Here is a 7355-nt window from a genome sequence, read left to right as displayed (position 1 = left end):
CCGGGAAGAGCGCAATGATGGTGCCAACTTGGGCCAGTGAAGCAACATCCTCCACAACTAGATTGAAGAACAAAACGACAGCAACTTGTCTGTTCCCCGTTCCCCAATTCCCCAGCACTGTTCCCATCCCCCAATTCCCCAATAAAAATCTTTAAAAAAAAACTAACTGAAAATAAATGAAGACTATATAAAAGACAGGCTTTGAAACGCTCCGACAATCCCGAGAGACCGTGGAGATGAAGGGCAAGGAGCAAACTAAAGATACTTTAGGATGAAAACTCAAAGGATCTAAGGACTGATTTAGGTTTGTTATTGGTGTTTGAGGGTAAGGTGGGGGGGGGGGCAAGAAGGAGGGACATGAAGAGGCCTCCAAGTGCCTGGCTTCAGCAGGTCAAGTCACTGAACAAACACAAGGAAACAGAGGCAGCAGATTAAGAGCAAGAAACTAGTGAGTTCAATTTAGACACGTAGACTTTGGCATGTATACCCGATACCCAGATGGATGGAACTACCAGATAAACCCAACTGTTGGGAACCAAGTGGAGGGGGTCTGGATTGGAGATGATAACCAAGCAAATCCACTAAAATGGAAACAATCTAATCCATGCTCTCCAGGGGTCTGGGTGGGAACAAGTGGCCCTTCAGTGACTCCCAGCTTCCCTGGAGCTCTACAACAACCAGGGACAGAATCGTTCAAACCAACGCAGTGAAAAACTTACCTGACTCCCATACCACACCTGAGGACAGGGGTGGATGGACCAAAACGAGATTCCTTCGCTCCAGGATTTTCGAAATGCAGTTGGTCAAGGGCCAGCAGTATTAGCATCACCCAGAGCTCCAAATTCTCAGCCCCCACGCCAGACCTGCAGAATCGGAAGCTGAGGTGGGCGTGGGGACCAGCAGCCTGTGTTTTCACAAGCCCTCCAGGTCAATCGGATGCTCCCTGGCCAGGTTTGAGGCCTGTAGCCTTAGCTGATGCCCCAATTACTTGAGGGGAACAGAGTGTGAAAGAAAGACATCCGGGAAGAAGGATGTCCAAAGACTTGAGGAAATGAAGTTGTTAGTCAAGGATACACTTTGCACAACGATACGCGTTAGGAAAGTTCGCTAACTTTCAACACTTGAGTGACTTTTCCCCGGGGGGCTAAAAACCCGTGAGGGACGTGAGATCAAGTCAGTGGCCTACACAGTAAAGCTTGCTCACTTAGGAATATATATAGTTCAGTACTCAAATCTCAAGCATCGCAAACATGAAGGGGATATTCTGCCTCTCAGAGGATGCCATAGCACCAGCGGATCCCTTTCTCATTTTCTCCCCAGACACCTCCCTGTTGACCAACAACAAGCATTTATGGGATGGCCACCTAGAGTTACAGGATATGCAATCGGCCTCTGAGTCAAGCTCATTGACCAGGCTCAGGATGAAACCCTTGAGCTGGGCCTAATTTAGTCCCTTAAGGAACTACGCTAAATCACCCACGTATCAAATTTTACACACAAGGTTGATCTAAGAATGGCCACAATATGTTTTTCCCAATAGCAAAGACCATGAAGCAAATCAAACAAAAGCCTGATAGGAGAGCGAAACAAAACCACGCCAAGGAATATAGAACCAACAGGAAAAAGGGAAAGGAAATTAAAACAATGTTAATATGCCATTTATAATCCAACTGAGACGCATAGCCACCCCTATTCCACAAGAAGGTACTTAATCACCATTACCTTTCTTTCATCCACAACTCTAATTCTTATCCCCAAGCATTGCGTCATATCCTTTCATTCAGAAGTATAAATAATTCAGAGAGTATTTATTTTCATAATCAGCATGTATGCAATGTATGGCTGGTCTGGGCGTCGTGGCTTTCCTCTCCCGTCCCGTTGTAGAAACCCCAGCCGGACCTGCATTTTTCCTGGGTTTTCTCCCCATGACCTCTCGAAGGGACGCCCTCATGATCTGGCCTGCATGCAAACGGCACGCAGGATTTAACCAATTCTTGGCTATGACAATCCATTCCACTCCAAGAACACATACGACACACCCGCCCTACTGATGTTTTCTGAGCGATTCCTTTCTTCTAACATCCCCTCCTCCTGGGAAGGATGATATGAAGATCAAGGAGTTAATGTTTGTCAAATACTTTCGGCTTCTCAGATGAAAGGCAACACTAAAGTTCAAGGGACCTGAGGCTGGCATTCCACTAGAGGGGTTGAAGTTGGGCTTCCAGGAAGGAAATCAAGGTTGCAAAGACCTTCGTTTGTGAAGATCCGCTTTCATTTGCCCTCTTGCTAAATAAAGGGAGGCAGATTTATTTGGACCTTCTTTAATTAACCGGATTTCGACCTCAGAAATACCAAGATCCTTATATCAGAAATACCAAGATCCTTATATTAGCGCTAGACCCTTGTTATAGTAAGTAGTGCACAGACAAAAGGGTCCTTTTCTCAGCCCTTCTCTAAGTGGCTTTCCCTCCTCAAGCCTCCCCTACTGCCTGGTCCTATAACTCTCAACCTCCTCCTATAGGATGGGGCCACATGGCAGCTGCCAGCCAACACATTTGCTCTGAGCCAATAGACCAAAAAAAAAAAAAAAAGTCAAAGACAAAGCTTTATGTGTATATTGGCACACATGTGAATGCAGGCTGCTTGGGGGGAAGTGACACAAAGGGCACATTCATGGCCACACAGGACTCCTAGAACACATAAATAGCCATCCTTGACTCAACACCTACTCTGTGCGAGGCACTATGTTAAGAGGGGGAGACACACAGCATGACATCGAGTTCTCCGCCAATATTCTGCCAAGTTAGATACTACTGGCCTCAATGTGTAGATGAAAAGAACTGAGACTCTGAAGGGCTGTGAAGCTCGCCCAACGTCACGCAGCTAAAAAATGGCAGAGCTGGAATTCAAACCCAGGTACATTTCGAACTCTCACCCCTCGTTCCCCGGCTTAACACGCTGCTAGCTGGAAAAGCTGCAGAACCTGCCACGCTCAGCCCCACCCCACGGGCACTCAGTAAGCCCTCCATGGGGCTCAGACAGGATAAATTACTAAGAAGGGATCACAAAGTCCTATTTTAGACATGAATGTTAACCTTTTTTACCAAAAGTTATTTGTTTTCCCTTGTTCTTTTTTAATTAGCACAAGCAGCAATAATTTAATGGCTAATTAAGTATTTCATCTTATCTCTTTCCCCTGCAGTATCTCTACCCAAGTGCACAGCACCATTCTGAGGCTTAGAGTGAGTTCGAAAAAGACATGGCGCTTGGTGACTACATAAGCTCAAATGCAAGACAGGAGGTGAAAAAGGACAAGAATATGGAACCCAGGTGGGCTACAATGTGCAGTGAAAGAGTTTGTTTGTTTCCCATTTTAAGACCAAAAAAAAACATCAACCCTTAAGGCAGGAAAGCACTGGTGGGGGGGCGGATTCCTTATAGTTCTTGACCCCTGGCCCCTCCATTCAGGACCAGCAAGAATTAGCCTAGGGCTGACCCAGTGGCGGTTGGTTAAGAACTGGCTTGGGATGCTAGAGGGCCCTGGTTCGGATCCCACATATGAGGGCCAGTGACACTGCCCTCTACAGCTAAGATGCTGAACAACAGCTCAACCTGGAGCTGGGCTGCCGTGAGTAGCCAGCAGCCAGCCGGAGCGGCCAGCAGCTGCCGTGAGCCGCCATCCAGAAGCCGGCGCGCCCGGGAAGAGCACAATGATGATGGTGCCAACTTGGGCCAGTGAAGCGATGTCCTCCACAACTAGACTGAAGAACAAAAGGACAGCAACTTGTCTATTCCCCTCCCCCCAATTCCCCAATAAAAATCTTTAAAAAAAGAATTCTCCTAAAAAATCTCATTTTTCTCAGAATTTGTTGGGTTCTTCCATATTAACATAGTCTAACTGTTCTTTCCAAGACAGCCGTCCATGCCACACAGTAGGCACAAACCTGAATAACTCAGGTGTTAATAATAACAACTGTTTAAACCAATGATGGAAGCTGGGAAGGTTTGTGGGATTAGCCAGAAAGAGCTTCTCTTCAGCCATTTCTCTCCTGCGGGCCCCATATCTTCTGGAAACCTCCTGTCAGGGGGCTGTTCCTGAGATACGGTATTTGTGAAGGGAGTTGGATAAACCCCCAAAATTGTAGGGAGTCAGTGTGCTCTTCCCACTTTGATGGCCTGAGGTCACCCACAGCTGGAACTCTGCCACTTCGGCCAGGACTCAGCCGCTGTGAAAAATACTACACCACCACTTCAGCCCAGCGCAGAGGCACCCTTGAAAGGCAAACCACGCAGAGAATGCTACTGCACTAGAAGGAATTTTTCTAGGCAGGATCTGCTGAGTCCTGGACCATCAGGCTCCAACAACCCGCTGGAAGATACTCCGTTTTTATCAAGTTCCAGAGGAACGCAAACTAGTCCTTACAACCGTGCTGAAGCAATCGTGACTTTTAAAACTAGAGCATACTCTGACGAACACAGGGACACATATCAACTCATTCTGCGTATCAGAGCCACCCATTCAAATCAGGCAAAAGGGCACCACGTTGTTCATATCCCTCGCATGAGAGCTATCACTGCTATGACACAAGCTTGTAACACCCCCATCCAAAGATAAGGTTACTTTAATACAAGGGTCCGGATGCTGCAGCTTTATCACCTATGGCAGTCAAGCATCTCTTTAAAAGAGAATCTATACCATTTAATAAAAACAGGCATGGGTCAATTAGTGCCAATGAAAATTTAGAGGGTCGGCTGCTGCAACTCCTTATAGAAACAGCCATCAGGCATGGAGGTGTGTCCAAAAGGAGGCTGTGCTCCTCTGGAAGATACTTGGTTCTGATAAGTGGGTAACATGTTCCCAGTTTCATTTCTGATATATTAAAAAAAAATGCTCTCTATTGTACCAACCTGGTCATAAATCCCCCTTCAGCCCCCAGAGAGGTGTGACCTCTTTGTTCACTTTTTTTGGATGACTCTCACTTTACACAAGCTGTTTCCGCTCCCTGCAATGCTCTCTCCAAATCACTGGCTCCTCCAGGTGAGTTCTGAGCACACCTCACCCCCTCACCTTCAGGACCACGCTTTCCCAGGCTCTCACAACCCTGCAATTCCCAACCAACCTGTGGGTTTCATCCAAGGGGCTACAGTTAAGACCTTCTTGTAGCACCTTTGTCTCCCCTGTTCCTAGCCCAAAGTAGCAGCTCAATACTACGTTTGTTGAATGAATGAGTGAACCAATCCATTTTAAGAAATTAACACATGGGTGAGAACCCTCTAACCACGTAGGCAGCCTGCAGTGTGGAGATTCCTCACCTTCACAAAGAGCCTGCGACAGCCAGCCAGTTCCTGGACAAACCCCACAAGCTCCTTAAATTGTAGGTGGGTTGGGGGTTGGGGGGGACAGGAACCCAAGGAAGCGGAAGGGAAACGGACTCCGGGGCAGCGCTACCTCACCGAGGCGTCCTCAAAAAGGTGAAAAGCCTATTGACTAGGTATTCAAAATCCAGATTTAGGGGTCATTCCAGGAAGAAAAGGGTCTAGAGAGTGTATTAACAACACCCTCAGAACTTGTTAATACGCGGAACCTTGAAAGTTTGAGGTGGAGACCTGTTCTGAAATTATGTGGCCACAGACGTTCCCTATGCGCCAGCCCAACCACCCAAGTAAGGGCTAAGAGCCCAGGAGTTTGGTGGCACCGCTGGGGCTGCGTGCGGGGGAGGAGGGGTGCCATCAAAACTCCCTCTCCTAAGATCCTGTCCCCCCGGGGGGAAGGGAGCAGAGGAGGATCGGGGAGCAGCGTCCCTCTCCCGCTGGAGCAACGGCAATGTCGTCTTCTTTCATCCTCCTGTCCCCAGTCCCTGGGGATCTCCGGCTGCCCTTTCTAGGCCGCCTCAGGTGCCCCAAAAGCAGAAAGGAATGAGGAGGAGGGGGCGAGGGTGTGGGCTTAGCCACAAACTCGCCAGACAGCGCTCACCTTCCACCTAACTCCCCAGACGAGCTGTGCGCCTCACCGCGGGAGGCACCCACCGCGACAGAGAACTCCCGCGGCCCGGCCACCTCGCGCCCTCGCTGCCCAGTCCGCGTCCCGGGCCGCCGATCCCAAGCTGGCGTTGCCAGCCTTTGCCCAAGTCATCGGCAAGGCGCCCGGGTCGCGGAGGCGGCCCCCAACCTCCGGCCGGACTCCTCCGCCCCAGACGGCGTTTACCTGCTTACATGGCCCCGTCGGTGCCCCGGAGTTCCGCACGGCAAGGCTGTCCTCCGCCGCGGCGGCAGAGCCCCAATTCCCCAAGGAATTGATTCCAGTGGCTGGCGGAGGAGGGGCGGAGGGTAGGAGCCCGAGGAGGCGAAAGGGGAGGGAGGCTTCCGCTGCGATCCCGGCGCGAGAGTCCGCGCAGGAACGCACGGAGCAGGAGAGGACAGCCACCTAAGCCCGGGGCTGTCCCGCGGGAGGGGTGCCGAGGAGATGAGGCCGGACGGGATGGCTGAGGTGGGAGGGGGGAAGGACGGCCAGCGGCCACTTTGTGTCTGCCGCTCCCCGAGCACCGGAGCCGGGAGGACCGGCAGCTGAGCGAGCAGGAGCGCAGCAACCTGCCCTCTGCCTGCGCCCGCTGAGCCCGCTCGGGGAGGAAAAGTTGGGAAGAACTTTTACGGGCCGGGAGAGCCCAAGCGGCAGGAAACGCGAGCAGCAGGGAGAGGAGGGAGGAAGGGGCCGTGCGAGTGGGAGGGGACGGAGCAGGCGCCGGCAGCCGCGGTTCCCCCACCCCCGGGCCCGGCTCGGCGGCGGCGCTGGGGGCCGGGAGGCGGAGGGAGCGCGGGGCGCGCGGCCGGGGGCGGGAGGAATGCGCCCGGGACGGGGGCGCGCCTGTGCGGGGGGCGCGCCTGTGCGGGGGCGCGCCTGTGCGGGGAGCGCGGAGACGTGGAGCCCGAGCTCCCCCGCTGAAGGCGCGCGGCTCTGGGGGACGTCACAGCGCTGGAATCCGAGGAATGTCGGGCTGCAGGAGCTCCTTCTGCAGGCCCGAGAGAAGTCGCGCACTTTTAACGTGGTAGGTTTGGAAAGCAGTTTGAAAGGGTGAGGGCTGAGGAGGGACACCAGGATACACTCCCTGGAGTAAAAAGTCGCTGGAGTGAAGGAAAAGCGACCACAGCCATGCCAACCTCGTGCTGCTCCCGGCGGGAAGGCGGAAAAATCCCACCTAGACCTCGGAAAACCGCAGTGTTGGGACAGCGGCAGCAATTGACCCACTCCGTCCTGGAGCAAGCACAGTACATCCTATATTGGGGAACGCTCCAAGCGGGACGCCCTCATGCAGCCACCGCACAGGGGAAGTAGACCAGAGAGAGGAAGGTGGCCTCAC

At 52.0% G+C, this 7355-nt stretch overlaps 1 protein-coding gene across 1 annotated transcript in view; it reads right to left on the bottom strand.

The window, feature by feature from the left end:
• PTPN14 (protein tyrosine phosphatase non-receptor type 14) overlaps window positions 1-6779 on the bottom strand; it is a 169401-nt gene extending 162622 nt beyond the window's left edge. The window contains exon 1 of the mRNA XM_019635452.1: window positions 6206-6779. The gene's annotated coding sequence lies outside the window, so the exon portion shown is untranslated. The remainder of the gene's footprint in view (window positions 1-6205) is intronic.
• Window positions 6780-7355: the final 576 nt, after the last annotated feature.

The sequence above is a fragment of the Hipposideros armiger genome, unplaced genomic scaffold, assembly GCF_001890085.2.
Source record: "Hipposideros armiger isolate ML-2016 unplaced genomic scaffold, ASM189008v1 scaffold_22, whole genome shotgun sequence".
In the NCBI taxonomy this organism is placed as follows: Eukaryota; Metazoa; Chordata; class Mammalia; order Chiroptera; family Hipposideridae; genus Hipposideros; species Hipposideros armiger.
Note: the sequence above shows the minus strand (reverse complement) of the source record. Positions and strands in the feature narration are given on the sequence as shown.